The sequence below is a fragment of the Dasypus novemcinctus genome, chromosome 2 (genome assembly GCF_030445035.2).
Source record: "Dasypus novemcinctus isolate mDasNov1 chromosome 2, mDasNov1.1.hap2, whole genome shotgun sequence".
Lineage (NCBI taxonomy): Eukaryota > Metazoa > Chordata > Mammalia > Cingulata > Dasypodidae > Dasypus > Dasypus novemcinctus.
The window spans coordinates 83,456,117-83,472,694 of record NC_080674.1 but is presented as its reverse complement, the minus strand read 5'-3'; the positions used below and the strand labels follow the sequence as shown (position 1 = coordinate 83,472,694).

The 16,578-nt window shown below is 36.8% G+C and overlaps 1 non-coding gene across 1 annotated transcript; it reads right to left on the bottom strand.

The window, feature by feature from the left end:
- Window positions 1-16,175: 16,175 nt before the first annotated feature.
- On the bottom strand, window positions 16,176-16,282 carry LOC111763561 (U6 spliceosomal RNA). The gene has a single exon (XR_002796408.1). It is a non-coding gene; the product is annotated as a U6 spliceosomal RNA (small nuclear RNA).
- Window positions 16,283-16,578: the final 296 nt, after the last annotated feature.

Sequence of the window (16,578 nt, the reverse complement as noted above, 5' to 3'; positions counted from 1 at the left end):
ACAAATAACATCATAACCTGAGCCCCTGTCAAGAGATCCAACTTTAAATAACTTTCTTAAACCTTGTTTCTAATCATGCAAGTCTCTGACTAAACAATAAACCATGAATCAATGTAGATCCTTACCTGAAACTTACCTGATCCTTACCTAAAACATGGTGGCTTACATGAAAGCTGCCATAGACAAATGTAAACAAACAGGGGTGGCCGTGTTCCAATAAAATTTAATTTACAACAACAGGAAAACGAACCTGACTTGGCCAGCGAGGTATGGGGTTTCTTGAACCTTTCCCCATGGAGCAGCCAAACTGCTTTACATAAGTTGGGGTTTTGGATGTGAGCAAGTTTCCAGTCCCTTCCCCAGCAGTAGGGGACCTCTGCTTTGTATCAGTGAAAGGTCCTGGGCACTTGGACTTCCTGTCAGCAAGTCTGGAGCACAGGCAGGTTTCAGTCCTGTCTCCCATCAGCAGCTGATCACCACTTTGTTCTCATGAAAGCCCTGGCAGTCCTTGTACACCTGCTCCACTCGGGGGGACTATGTCATGCCTCCTACTCTGCGCCTCCTTGTGAGTACCATAGTAGGCTTATGGCAGATAGCTAGCAAGTAGGTAGAGATTCCTCTCAGGTCTGGGGCTTCAAGACATTCTTACTAAACTTGGCCTCAAAGAATCTGTTAAACTTTCACTTTCTTTTTGCCCACTTACAACTTATCCCTCCCAAAGATGAAATCGTTTGTGTGCTTCATCATAGAGCAGTTTGTCATACTTGGTATTGCAGTCCAATGTGTTGCCTTGAAACCTCCATTTTCTGACAGGCTCACAAAGTATGATTTTGTAGATTAATATAGCTTTTTCTTGTTGTTAAGTTGGGAGTAACATTGTCTCGTGGCTTTCTCCTCCTAAACCCAACTAAGCATTTTTTTAAAATCTAAAATAGGAAAAGATAGAATAGAGAATATAAAAGATTAGCATACACTGCAAGGGTTTAGAAAATAATGAATAATCAGTATTTTGGAAATACAAAGTTGTGTGCATATGGTGTAATGGATCATGATATAAAATTTATCAATATATATCTTATTGTGGGTGTCAGATAAAAAGCTAGAGGCTAGTGTACTTTTCCTCTACCCTTCTCCTCTCCATCTGCAATGCCTAACTCCCCCTTATCTTCACATCTGAGATTATTATTATTATTAATTTTTAGGAGGTACCAGGGGTTGAACCCAGGACCTTGTACATGGGAAGCAGTGCTTAACCACTAAGCTATGCATGTGCCCTTTCACATCTTAAATTAAATGTTACTTCCTCTGCAAATCCATTCTCAGTGCCCTGCTGTGCAATCTCATAGTGCCTTACCCTTTACACATGTTAAGCCTTCCCCCTAATATAGTTCGGGCTAGTTTTCCTACTCTCAGAGGAAGGACATGGGAAGGATGGAAGAAAATGGAGAGATTACAAATCAGCTCAACCAATCATTAAGGGAGTGGGAATGTAGCAGAAAACATTCTCATATCTTCCCTCCCTTAGAAGAAAATTATTTTCTTTCTCTGTAGAGACAACTCCTATTGATCCAGAATTTGAGGTAATATTAAGTTACATATTCTACATAAGCATCAATATTAGGCATGGGAAGTTCTAATGTGCTTATGTTCCTAGCAGTGAAAAGTAATTAAAAGAAACACACACTTTCTGAAGGTGACAAAGAATATGAAAAGTGATCTGTAGTGGGAAAAAGCAAACCAAAATCGTGCAATAAACAACTACCAAAAGCCACCAGTGCTGGTAGAGACCTTGCCCAATATCTTAGGGAAGAACAGAGTGACAGACATTTGAACAGACCATTAGAATGCAGGGTGAGAAGCACAGTGATAAAAATATATGCAGGGTTCCGTAGAAGCATGTGGAAAGGACAGTGAATTCAATTGTTGGGGGAAGGGTGGTGGGATGGCAGGCAAGACTCACTGGAGGATGTACGGACATGACAATTTGATCTGAAGGATGGGTAGCAGTTAGCTTCTATCTTATGCACTTATTTTATAATCAAGGGCAATAAATCACTCAGACAGCAGTTATGTTGCATTTTTATTGAGAACAGTTTCAAAAGTGCCCTTTATTTCACCTATCATAACACTTGTGCTGTATTGTAATTACCTGTCCTCTTGTCTATCTCTCCGTGAACGTTTATGCTCTGTGGTGACAGGGACCACGTCACTCTCTGTCGGAGTTGCATCCTTGGCTTCTGGGACAGTGCCTGGCATAGGGTGATCAAGAAATGTTTGTTAAAGGAAAGAATAACATGAAAACATTTTATACATGGACATTAGAAATAACTGCTGGAGAAAAACAGCTTGACAAATTGGCTAAAGAACTGTTAAACTTTAAAGTCAGCTTATTCCTACCTTACTTTAGTCAGCACTTCTGAGGGTAAAGTCATAAAACTAGGTGTTTGAGTTTCCTAGGCTGCTCAAAGCAAAACACCGTGAAATGGTTCAGCTTAACAGTGGGAATTTATTCACACATGATTACAATCTGAGAAAATGTCCAAATCAAGACATCATCACGGTGATGCTTTCTTCCCAAAGGTTGGCTGCCTGTGATCTTTGGCTTCTCTTACATGGCAAGGCACATGGCGGCATCTGCTAGTCTCTCCCTTCCCTTCCAGGTTTCATTGCTTTCAGCTTCTTGTTTTCATGGCTTTCTCTTTCTCTCTGTCTGAACTTCATTCTCTTATGAAGGCCTCCAGTAACAGGATTAAGACCCATCCTGATTGATGCGGGACATACCACAACTGAAGTAACCTCAATAAAAGATCTTACTTACAATGGGTTTACATTCGCAGGAATGGATTAAAGTTTAAAGCATGTTTTCTGGGGTACATATTCAAACCACCACACTAGGGTTACATCTTTCATATGCCATAAAAGAGCCAAAAATTCAACTATTGCTTACTAAATATAATTACAACGCAAAAGAAGGGTTAGTTTCTAAACCTCTACCCTTGCCCACTAAGTTAAGTAACAGGCATTCCTTCAAAACAAAAACAAAAACAGATGTTTAAAGGTCAGTGCTACATGCTCTAACATAAGAAGAACTTGAAAAGGAATATAATATCTCTATTCTAGCTAGAGAAGCAGTAAACGTCAGCTTGAGGGGTGATGTTTTACAATGCATGGAAACTTACTGTGGTCGCAAGGACATCAACATCTCACTGCATGAAGGATATTGGAGTTTGCAATAAATTAAATCCTAAATTAACTAGGACAGTGGTTCCCAACTTTCAGCTGTAACAGAATTATATAAAGGGCTTGTTGAAACACAGATTGCTGGGCCCTTGCCTCAAGTTTGTGTTTCAATAGATCTGGGATGTGTCCAAAATTTTGATGTCTAACAAGTTCCCAGGTGACACTGATGCTGATGTCTGGGGATGACACATTGTAAACAACTGAACTACAGGAACGCCTTAACTTTTGCCACAGATTTAGTGATTTTTACTTATAACCCTCTACTCTTCAAGTTTAATTATCTTTACTCATCTCAGTAAATTCAAGATTTCCATTTTATGGACTTTACTCTTTGAGAATCCCTTACAAATGCTTAAATATTAGTCATCATGGACCATTGCAATAAATACACATTTTCTTCATGTTCCTTTAATAATAGGATAGGAAGGTGAAAGTTCTGAAATATTAGAATATTATGAAATGTTATATCAAGAATTTTTATTTCCTTTTCTGGCAATATAACAGTCAATAACCTCTAACACTACAATGTAAGTACTGGAAAAATTATTAATTTAAACCCATAATTTGAGGGGCAGGGCTTTTAAAATAATTTTTTAGGGGCAGTGTTTTGTAGTAACTAAAATGCAGATCTTTAAAAAATTTTATTAAAAAAATTTTTTAAAATATACATAGATTATACAAATGTCACATAAAAAATATAGGGGGTTCCCATATTCCCCAACTCCCCACACCTCCCACATTAGCAACATCCTTCATTAGTGAGGTACATTCACTGCAACTGATGAACACATTTTGGAACATTACCACTAAGCATGGATTAAAGTTTAGATTGTGATTTACTGAAATGCAGATCTTAAAAACACAATGCCTGAATTTGAATTCTAGGTTTCTCACTTATTAGCTGTGTGACCTTCAGCAAGTTACTTAACTTCTCTGTGGTTCTGTTTTCTCATCCTTAAAGTTGGAAAAATATTATTACATACCTTATTGAGGGTTATATGAGGATTAAATGTAAAATGGTCACAATATTGGCCTCTTATATGCTCTATCCATATGGTAGTGTTTATTATTCTAGATATTATCATTATTATCACTGTTTGTGAAGAAAACAAAGGAAATAGGCAGGTGTCTAAACTAAAAGAGAACAGAAAACTAGACCAGGTACTATGGTTTACTGTTCTCAGGAATCTAAGGACTTGAGCTTTTATGCCCATGAAGGGAGATCTGCCTAAAGCTATATCCTTAATAAAAAGATCAGCAAAATTTCTACCTACCAGATAAAAAAGTTTTTCTGCCTTGACCTGAGTCCTGGATAGAAAAAATCTCCCTCTAAAATCTATACACGTGGATCTAAGACTCCCATGACCATGAAATTCACATTTATACTATTGCCCCCTCCTGGAGTCCTTCATATTGAGATATTAACATAAAAATAAATCTTCATCAACTGGTTCCCATTGAGTACCTGGAAGAAGAAAATATAAATCCTTTATTCAGAGATATATCTTGAACAAACTGTCCAGATTCTCTGCAGATAAACTCATCACTGAAAATGAACTAAAAAAAAAATCTAAAATTACAAAGCATATATGAAAATAATTCACCATGAGTAAGAGTCTTAAGATACAATAAAGGGAAATGGATTTGGCTCAACTGATAAGAGTGTCCGCCTACCACATGGGAGGTTCAGGGTTCAAACCCAGGGCCTCCTGACCCATGTGATGAGCTGGCCCATGCGCAGTGCTGTTGTGCACAAGGAGTGCCGTGCCATGCAGGGGTGTCCCCCGCATAGGGGAGCCCCATGCACAAGGAATGTGCCCTGCAAGAAGAGCTGCCCTCCACAAATAAAGCATAGCCTACCCAGGAGTAGCACCACACACACGGAGAGCTGATGCAGCAAGATGATGCAACAAAGAGACACAGATTCCTGGTGCCGCTGACAAGAATGCAAGCAGACACAGAAGAAAACACTGCAAATGGACACACAGAGCAGACATGGGGGTGGGTGGGGAAGAGGGAGAGAGAAATAAATAAATAAATAAATCTTAAAAAAAAAAAGATACAATAAATAGTAAGATTTGATCCCTAGAATATTATATAATAGAATAATCTAAGATACAATATTAAAATATAACATTAAATATATGAAAAAGAACTCTAAATTCTATTCAGAAAATTGAAAAATTGTCAAAAAAGAAAACATGGATTTGAAAAAAAAATTAAATAAAATTTTAAGGAATTAAAAACATAACCACTAACATTTTGAAAAATAATGTCTAAAGAGAAAATTAGTGAACTGGAAGATTAATATGAAGCAATTTCAGACACAGAAAATATGATAAGGTAAGAGAAGGATGACCAGTCACCCTGATTTGTGTGGGACTTTTCTGGTTTTAGCACTGAAAGTTCTGTGTTCCTGAAAGCCTTTACATACTGGACAAACTGGAATGGTTAGTCACCCCATTAACAGATATGAAGATGAGAATGAGGAGGGCCAACATAGAAATTCCAAGAGGAGAAAATATTGAGAATGGGGGAGAGGAATTACTTGAAGAAATAATGACTTTGAATTTTCAAGAACTGATGAATATGAGTTCAAAAAAGATAATCTAAAAGAATATCAGATATATCATAGTGAAACCGTAAAACACCAAAGACAAAGAAAAAAACAGCTTACCCACAAAGGAAAAAAATGTAGACTGGCAGCCGATAGAACAAATACTATGCAGAGATCAATATAATAATAATTTTAATCACCTGAGATGAAATAACATACCACCTAGAGTTCTGCACCATTAAAAATTATTTAAAAATTAAGACAACACCCTCACTCCTATTCAGGAAAGGCTAATCTCACAGTCACTGCTCTAAAGGGAGGTAGCATCCCAGCCCCACAGTGCATCCACCCACAACCCAGCCCATGCTCACCACTCCACCAGAGGCTGTGGCAACAGATGAACCCATGTACCTGCTGACCTCCTTTGCCAAGAGCAGGAGCTGGTGTTCATCCTGAGTCTCTTTGCATAAGAAAGGAAAATCCACAGGGGTCAAAAATGAAAAAAAGATCTGAAACCAGAGTGACAAATGAAATACCTCAGGCAGCTCTGAGGCACCTGCCAAAACAAGGAACCTAGAGCCTCATGTTTAAAGGCAAGGCAGGGTGCATAAGAAGAAACCTTGGGCCCATGAAATGAAGACTTGAAATTGAGGCCTTTACATACATTAACTAAGACTTCAGAGAGGTTACAGTGGAAGGGTTAAAGAGAAAATTCTCTGCTGGTAAAAAGAGCCATCAAGGAAATCTGTCTCTCACAAACCTTAGTTAGCATGGGGAAAAAAAAGTTGACCTAGCAAATTCATAAGCACAAACATGGCCACACATGGGTTTGGTAGTGAAATGTACTTCTGTGGTCTAGGAAAGTCTATGTCAAATGCTTCTGGCTCAATAGTGACCTACAGCATCTGGCAGAAGCAAATGACAATCTTCTCAGGAAGAATGCACCTTCATCAGGTTCTCTAGAATTTCCACAGATTAGGACCAACCAGAGAAAAGCTCACAATAAAGTATTGTGAAACTCAAAGGAAAACAGGATATCATAAATGAGGACCAGCAGGAACCACAAACAACTGAAGTAAACTGTTATAGACATCATGTATTGAAATTACCAAGTAGAAAATATAAACTATCTTTAAAATTTTCAGATGTAAAAGCAGAAAATGAAAACATACAGTAATGAGAGACTATCAAACATGACCGGAAAGTTTGGGGGCGGGGAGGGAAATAGCACTTTTATAAGTTAAAAAATATAAACTTAATGAACTGGTTAAATAACAGATACAATGAAGTTGAGCAAATAATTAGTGACCTCAAAGATAACATAGAAGACAAAGAGATAGAAATTACAAAAGAGATATAGACAGGAAAAGAATGTCTATATATCTAATTGGGGTTCCCAAATAGGAGAATAGAAAGAATAGGGGAGAGACTTTTGAACAGACTATGGCTGTAGATTTTACAGATTCTTGAGAGATGCCAATCTTCAAATTCGGTAAACATACCAAATCCTAAGGGGAAAAATTAAAAATAATCTATATACACACATGCACAAATATTCACATAATTGTGAAATTAGAGACCATCAAATCTTGAGAGCTACCCAGAGGGAAAAAAAAGTCTTATAACAGCAACAATGGAAACCAGAAAATAAAGGAATCATATTTTCAAAGTACAGGAGCTATACTGTCAACCTAAAATTCTAAATAAAGCTAAACTACACTCAGTAATGATATTTTTCAGATAAACCAAAGAAGAGTTTACTAGTAGCAGATTAAAGGAACTTACTATATTTTAAGGAAAAGGAATTATTCCACAAGAAAGGTCTGAAATCCAAGAAAAAATTGGTAAGGAAAACATGAATAAATCTAAAAATACAATTATTGCTAAAAGCACTTACAATTTTAATTTGGAAAAAATATACAGAAGTAAAACTTTGCATATCAATTTATAAGATGGGAAGAGAGTGTTTGGGGTTGAAATGTTCAAAATTCTCTGTGCTGTTTGGGTAGAAAGTCTTAATTATTTTAGCTTTAAAGTTAAATATGTCAAAATTTAAGTATAACTATAACTACTAAGAGAATGGAAATGGAGTGTATGTATCACAAAAAAGCAGAGAGACTGAAATGGAATTTAAAAATTCAGTCTAATATAAAGAAACCAGAAAAGAAGAAGAAAAGCAGCATAGGTAAAGAGAACAAATAGAAAGCAAATGAGATGGCAGGCATAAATCTAAGTATATCAACAATTATTTTTAAAATTTACATAGGGTAAACTAACCAGTGAAATGATAAAGACTTTTAGATTAGAAAAAAATTTCCAGTTAGTACATCTTACCAAGAGATACTTAAAAACTAAGGTCAGAGAAAGGTTAAAAGTAAAAAAACAGAAAAAGATATGTAAGGATATTTATTTTTTCTTATTCATTTTTCAATACAGTAGTGCTAATGTAGTTTTATTTGTGGTTGGTTTTTTTTTTAATGAACTTTTATTGAAGTATATCATTCTTAAATGAACAGACATAATAAGTGTACAGTAAAAGTTGTGAACTTATAAAACATACATGGATATCATCATACAGGGCTCCCATATATTACCTCACCACCAACACCGTTTATTGTTGTGAAACATTTGTTCCAAACTGTGAAAGAGCATCATCAAAATATTACTACCGACTATAGCGCATATTTTACATTTGGTGTATTTTCCTCCCAACCCACCCAGTATTAACATCTTGCATTAGTAATACACATTTGTTACAGTTCATGAAAGAACATCTTCATATTTCTTCTGTTAACCACAGTGCATGGTCCCCCGCTGGATTCCCTGTGTTATACAGTCCCAAGCGTTGTACAATCCATTCAAAGTGCACACTCAGTGGCTCTCCTTTTCATCACAGAGTTGTGCATTCATCACCTCAGACAATTTTAAGTTGTTCTTATTACTCCAAAAGGAAAATCCCAAACCCTCTTATGTCCCCCCATTGTTGTCCTTTAAATTGATATAATGTCTTTTTTGCCATTGCAACAAAAACATTACGTTAGTGTTAACTATTGTCTAAATGTTACATTAGTTGGTATTTGCCCAGTTATCACCATATTCTTAGCACATTAAAACAGAAGATTCTTACATTTATACTATTAATCACAATCTTCACCAACCACCAAAATCACTATATTATACATTCCCCAGCTTATTCTCTAGCTTCCTTTCAATTGATGTTTACCTCTACAGACTATCCCTTTCAGCCACAATCACATTTTTTAATCAGCTGTGTTAGTTATACTCACTAGAATGTGTTACCATCAATTCTATTCATTTCCACACTTTTACAATAAATCTTATTAAAAATTCTACATACATTAAGCTTTAGTTCCCGTTCTCAACCCACATTCTATCTCCTAGTAACCTACACTCTAGAGCAGGGGTTCTTAACAAGGGGTCCATGAGCTTGAATTGAAATCTTAGGAAAACATTATTCTTGTGGGGACGTGTTGGTGCAGGTGAGACATATTTATTAAATAATTTGCAGTATAGTGTGGATTTAGTAGTGGTCCATGGTTTTCACTGACTGGCAAAGGGGTCTGTGGAACAAAAAATGTAAAGAACCCCTGCTCTAGAGTTTACCTCTGTTAGTTTACTCATTTCATTTAGTTCATATTAGTGAGACCATGCAATATATGTCCTTATGTCTGACTTATTTCATTCTGTTAGGATATTTATTCAGAATATATACAGGAAAACAGAAACTACTTTAGGTATTTCAAGCAGAAAGGGGTATAATACATGAAAATTAAGGTTTGCAAAAGCATTTGAAAGGATAGAGGAACAAATGTCAGGGGAGAGATAATATAAGTTTTTTAGGTTTTGTCTTTGCAGATGTGGTCAGTGCTGCCTTGCCACATGGGCAATCAGAAAACTGCGGGAAACATTGATGGCAGGCAACTCATCGTGCAGCCCCAAGGCTGGATACCAGTGGGGATACACAGAGTTCAACCAGTTTTTATGAAGCCTCAGAGCTCTTGAAGCCCTCGTACTACTCTTGCCAGTTTCAGGAAAAATATGGCCTCTACTTTCCTTATGCCTGGCAAATCTTGCAGCAGGGTTTCTCAAAGACAGAACCGAATAATATGGAGAAGGAATCCAGGAAATGTAGTGTCCAGCATCCAGCTCCTTGAAACAGGGGAAAGTATAGATGATGATGGGAATGGACCTGAACACCAACAGAAAAGATTCAGCAACCAGAAGCCCACAGGTAGTGAGGCAGGCAAAACTGACTCTTAGGAATCGGCTTCGTTTGTCATGGCTGCTCTAACACAGTATCACAGACTAGTTGGCATAAGTAACAAAAATTTTTTGTCTCACTGTTCAGGGGGCGAGAAGTCTAAAGTTAAGGTGCCATAGGCAGGGCCATGCCAGCTTTTAAAGGGTAGATGCCATTCCATGACTCTCCTGCTTTCAGGTGGGTGGGCAACAATCTGGGAGGGTCCTTGGATTGGGGGCAACATAACTTAGTCTCTACCTTTGGCACATGCCTGTCTCTCTTTCTTCTGCTTATAAGGACATCACTAACATTGAATTAAAGGCCCACCTCAGTCCAGTTTGACCTCACCTTATAATACCATCTTCAAAGAACCTATTTCCAAATAGGATCACATTCACTGGACCAGGGGTTAGTATTGATCATATTTTTGGGAGGAACAAAATTTAATCCATAACAGGAATGAAGGATTTTAAAGGATAGAGGTAGCCACTATATAATGATAAAGGAGAGGTTATTTTACTTGAAAAACAAAATTTATTTTTAATTGATTCATCTAATAACACAGATGGAAATTTTAACATTTCTAAGTTAGTCTATCATTGATAAATGAGGCAGATACAAATAAATAACAATTCTGAACTCTTGAAAAATGCAATTAAAATCCTGGTCCAAAGGACATGTATAGAATCCTGTGCTCAACAAGAATTCAAATTCTTTTCAAGCACATAAAACAATTATAAAGTCACCGTATCTAGACCACAAAAAATCTCAAGATCAAAGAATCAGTATCAGACAAACTATGTTACCTGACCCAAATGCAAATGCAAATCAATTACAAAAAGATTCTTTGGATCACACTTTGACTCTGTGTCCAGAAAAGATAATATACGTATTCTGTGTCTTAAAAACAGAGAAAACACCTATTCATATATCCATAAACAGTCACCAAAACCAGCAGTGTATTTTGCTCAAGTGAATTTTAGTAATAGTTAAGAAAACATTCTCTGATTATGATGTAAAAATCAATGACAAAATTTTTAAAAATATCTCTTCATCTGCAAAGTTTACAATGCTCTCTTACTTCTTGGATAAAAGAAGAAAGTAAAGCTAATGGAAACTATGTATCAGACCCTATAGGATACCGCTAAGCAGTTTTCATAAGAAAAAAACCTGATATTTGTCAAAATTCAACATTTATTCTTGATTAAAAAATAAAACTGTTAATAAAATGGGAATAGATACTTTCTCAAACATGATAAAATATATCAAATCCACTCAAAAATAGTCATTATGCTGAATGGAGAAACACTAGATACATTCTATCAAAGTAAAGAACAAGACTAGATCTCAGAATGTTTTTTTCTTCATTCTACTCCTTATTGCCCACCAATAAGGCAAAGCAATTTAATACAAAAATAAAATAAAATTTCTTTCTGCCCCATAAAAAAAGAGATAGCACAGCATGATTCTTGTTTAAAAAATGGAAAATAACAAGTGTTAGTGAAGATGCAGAGAAATTGCAATTTTCAGGCATTGTTGGTGGGAATATAAAGTGGTACAGAAGCTGTGGAAAAATTTAACAGTGTCTCAAAAAGTTAAACTTAGAACTATCATATGACCCAGCAATCACACTTCTAGGTATATATTCAAAAGAATTGAAAGCAAGAACTTGAACAGGTATTTGTACATCACTGTTCATAGCAACATTATTCACAATAACCAAAAGGTGGCAACAACCCAAGTGTCCATTAATGGATGAACAGATTAAAAAAAATGTAGTGTTTACATACAATGCAATATTGTTCTACCATAAAAAGGAATGAAGTTCTGCTACATGTTACAACATGGATATGCCTTGAATATATCCTATTGAGTGAAATAAGCCAGACACAAAGGAACAAATATTGCATGATCTCACATGTGTAAAATAACAAGAATTTGCAAATTCATACAGGTGATCAGGGATAAGGGAGAAGGGAAGGAGAAAACATTACTTAAGGGATATAGAGTTTCTATTTGGGGTGATGGAAAAGTTTTGGTAATGAATAGCAATGATGGTAGCATAATAATGTGAATGTAATTAATTCCACTGAATTATATATTTGAAAGTGAGAAAGTAGAAAAATTTTTGTCTATATGTTCCTACAATAAAAAAATTTAAAAACACATAGAACCATACAACACAGGGTGAACCTTAATGTAAAATATTGACTTTAGATACTAATATAATTCTAATAATATTGGTTCACCAATTGTAACAAATGTCCCACATTAATGTAAAATATCAATAATTGGGAAAACTGTGGGGGTAGGCAATGGGAACCCTGCATTTTCTATGTGATTTTTCTGTAAATCTATAACTGCTCTAAAAAAAATAAGGCCTATTTTTAAAAAAATAACAAGACAGAGGTAGCTGCTATTGCACTCTTATTTAACATTGTTCTGGGTGGAGGTACTAGGCAACTGTATTTTTAAAGTAATTTATTTTCAGTTTTAGTAAAGTATACATAGCATAAAAATCATTTTAACCAACTACTAACTCATCTAATTCCAACTACTAATTCAATTGCTCCTCTAGTGTTGAGAAAGAGACATAGATTTACACAGATTAGTTAAATGACAATCTCCTCATTTATGAAAAAAATGGAGAGAAAAAATGCTTTATAATATTCATATCTCACAAAACCTAACCCCATATTATTTTTTGTTGCCTTAAGCATTAATATAGTACCAACTTTGATTTTGCTATAAAAACATGATAATGTTAATTATAGTTTGTAAATTACATTATTTATATTTTCCCATGTATTACCACATTCTTAACACCTTGTAGAGAGAACATTCCTGTATTTATACATTAAACCATAATCCTCTTCCACTGCCAAAATCATTATTATACATTTCCTATATTATCCTCCAGTTGTCATCCAACTAACTTTAATCTTCCTAGACTACCCATTACAGCCACAATCACATCCATAAATCAACAGTTTGTTACATTCATTTTAACGTGTTACCATCAAGTCCAACCATTATCACGTATTTACATTTGATCTTATTAAACATTGTATATACATCCAGCATCTTCTTTCCCTTCTCGTCCCTCATTCCATCCCCACCAATCTACACTTCATAGTCCAACTCCATATAATTCTACTCATTTTATTTAGTTCATATCAATGAGACCATACAATATCCATCTGATATTGATATTTCTGGCTTATTTCACTCAACATAATATCCTTAAGGTTCCCCTATGTGTCGTGTGCTTCCCAATTGATTTCTTCTTACAGCTTAGTAGTATTCTATCATATGAATATACTACATCTTGTTTATCCATTCATCAGTTGACGGACACTTAGGTTGCTTCCATCTTATAGCAATTGTGAATAATGTTGCTATGAACATCCGTGTGCCAATATCCATTTACGTCCTTGCTTTCAGTTCTTCTGAACATATTCCTGGTAGCAGGATTGCCGATCAACTGGCAGTTCTATATTTAGTTTCCTAGGAATTGCCAGATCATCTTCGGCAGAAGCTACACCATTTTGCACACCCACCAAGAGTGAAGGAATGTTCCTGTTTCCCCACATCCTCTCCAGCACTTGTAGTTTCCTGTTGTTTTTCTTTTAATAATGGCCATTCTGTATGGTGTGAGATGGCATCTCATCATAGTTTTGATCTGCATTTCCCTAATAGCTAGTGATGTTGAATCTTTTCTGGTGTCTTTTGGCCATTTGTATTTCCACTTCAGAAATATGTCTATTCAAGTCTTTTGCCCATTTTTAAAATTAGGTTGCTTGTCATTTTGTCATTGTGTCACCTCTTTATATAACATGAAGATCAATCCCTTATGGAAATATGGTCTCTGAAGATTTTTTCCAATTGAGTTGGCTATCTTTTCACATTCTTAACAAAATCATTCAAAACTTAGCCCATTTTTAAAGTGGGTTGTTTGTCCTGTTATTGTTTAGTTGTATGAGTTCTTTATATTTTCTGGATATCGAACCTTATCAGATATATCGTTTCCATATATTTTCTCCCATTCTGTAGCTTGTCTTTTCACTTTCTTGATAATGTTCTTTGATGTACAACAGTTTTTAGTTTTGATGTTCATTTCATCAATTTTTTTCTTGTGTTCTTTGCGCTTTTGGTATAAAATCTAAAAATCCATTTCCCACCTAAAGATATTTCCCTAAGTTTTTCTAATAAGAAGTTTATAGTATTAACTCTTTTTTTTTTATTGACTTTGTAATAATATTACATTAAAAATATATATGTGAGGTCCCATTCAACCCCACCCCCCCCCCAACAACACTCGTTCCCATCGTCATGACACATCCATTGGATTTGGTAAGTACATCTTTGGGCACCTCTGCACCTCATAGACAATGGTCCACATCATGGCCCATACTCTCCTCCATTCCATCCAGTGGGCCCTGTGAGGATCCACGATGTCCGGTGATCACCCCCGAGGCGCCATCCAGGGCAGCTCCACGTCCCAAATACGCCCCCATCTCTCATCTCTTCCTGCCCTTCCCCATACCCATCGTCCACCATGTCCACTTTTCCCAATCCAATGCCACCTCTTCTATGTGGACATTGGATTGGTTGTGTCCATTGCACCTCTATGTCAAGAGGAGGCTCAGATTCCACATGGATGCTGGCTGCCATCCTCCCATTTTCAGTTGTAATCACTCTAGGCTCCATGGTGTGGTGATTGTCCTTCTTCAACTCCATCTTAGCTGAGTGTGGTAAGTCCAATAAATCAGATTGTAGGTGCTGGAGTCTGTTGAGGCTCAGGACCTGGCTATCACATTATCAGTCCAGAGATTCAAATCCCCTAACTAAACCCCAACGTTAACTGCACCTCCAGCAGATTAGTATGAAAGTCTTATGAAGGGAGATCCCATCTGAGTCCAGATTCATCACACATAAACACCATTTCCAGAGAGGGGCCATCTGCCCTGGTAGTAAACCCCATCGGCCATGACCATAACTCTCATGGGTCTCTTTAGCCTTCATAGGAACCAATATCTGGGGGTTGTATCTGCTTTATCTGTCTCTCTGACTCTGCTCAGTTGTGCATGAGGGCAATCCTTCTGCCAGCCTCCAGACTCTTTTTTAGAAACTTGTAGCCATATAAACTCATTTCTCCTTTCCATTTCCCCCGTACTTTAGGTCAAACAGCATTTTAAAGTCATGTTGTTTTATGTAGACATGGATATTCTGCTGATCCGCATTGAACCTTCCATATAAGGTCCTTTTCCAGTTGCATCATCAGTTGGTATTTGATAGTGGTCCCTCGTTGCCAGGGAGGCTCATCCCCGGGTGTCATGTCCCACGCTGGAGGGAAGGCATTGCATTTACATGCTGAGTTTGGCTTCGAGACTGGCCACATTTGAGTAACATGAAGGCTGACAGGAGGAAATTCCCAGGCACAATGTTGCTCTAGGCCTTGTTCTTATTTTAGGTTTATCAGCTCACAAGCATAGTCATTAGCATCAGGGGCTCACTGTTGAACCCTCACTCCCTCCCGGTCCCCGCCGCTGTACCTGGGAGACTATCGCTGCTCCCCTAGGGACCACGACAGAGCACCACTGGCCAGGAACCCAGTACCCCCCCTGCTGTGTTTTTAATTGTTGCCACTATGAGTATATCCAATCATTACCATGCACCCTGGACATATGTTCTGTACAGCTCCCTGTCAGCCATATATCACCTGTCATTGATATCCCATACCAGTATCTCTCCATTGCCATTGTTGAAACACTCTGTGATCCAGAACTCCCCGAAATTTGAAGCCCAATATAATGTCATGGTCCCTTACTAGGGAATGGCATATAGCGATGGGTTTAAAGGATAGATAAAGAACTTGGATAAAGTTAGATAAAGAACTTAGATAAAGAATGTTGACTTGAAAAAATTCCACATCCTATCCTTTCCCCCCCCCCCCCCCAATTATTCAGCGTTTCTTCGTAGGAGTCCTAGACCACAGCAATGCATATATATAATATACAGCACTCCCATACATCCACCACAACACCTTTTTCCTTCCACAGCGATACTCTTACACCCTATTCACATCATATTTACTTAAGGTGATGTACAGAGTCTAAAAATATGGAACGCTTCACGAATTTGCGTGTCATCCTTGCGCAGGGGCCATGCTAATCTTCTCTGTATCGTTCCAATTTTAGTATATGTGCTGCCGAAGCGAGCACTATAGTATTAACTCTTAAAGTCATTGATCATTTTGTATTAATTTTTGTATATGGTCAGAGGTAGAGGTTCACATTTTTTTTTTGCATGTAGATTTCCAGTTGTCCCAGCATCATTTGTTGAAGAAACTATTATCCTTATCAAAAACCAAGTGGTCATAGATGTAAGGATTTATCTCAGGACTCTGAATTCTATTCCATTGGTCTATATATCTATTTTTATCCAATACCACACTATTTTAACTACTGTAGCTATGCAGGAAGTTTTGAAGTCATGAAATATGAGCTTACCAACTTTG